This window comes from Mus caroli, chromosome 17 (genome assembly GCF_900094665.2).
Source record: "Mus caroli chromosome 17, CAROLI_EIJ_v1.1, whole genome shotgun sequence".
In the NCBI taxonomy this organism is placed as follows: Eukaryota; Metazoa; Chordata; class Mammalia; order Rodentia; family Muridae; genus Mus; species Mus caroli.
In genome coordinates, this window is record NC_034586.1 from 35,209,963 (window position 1) to 35,210,448 (window position 486).

Below are 486 nucleotides of genomic sequence, written 5' to 3' on the forward strand. Positions count from 1 at the left end.
AAGCTCAGAGAGCCATCTGTACATGGCAGACTTCAACCTTAATTAGAAGGATTTCCCCATAGGCAATTTTAGAAAATCCTGAGACATCATAACCCTGCCAAAACTGAACTGTGCAATCAGCAAAATTATAGAATGCTAGGTCACTTACCAAAAGCAGCACTGACATCAGAATTCTATTCAAAACAATAAAATACTCGATGGTCAAGTTAATAAAACACATAGAGAACAGTTACAGTGTCCCCAAGAAAAATATGATTTGAATCAGTGAATGAAAAATATGTTTTTGAATCAAGTTCTTCGGATTGATTTTTCCTGAATTGTCTTATAAATTTAACCCAATCTTCATGCAAACTCTAGGAGACTAATTTTGTGAAAACCAAGCCAAGCCAAACCCAGTTTGTATTTCTTTTTTTTTTTAAATATTTTTTTTATTATGTATTTTCCTCAATTACATTTACAATGTTATCCCAAAAGTCCCCCATACCC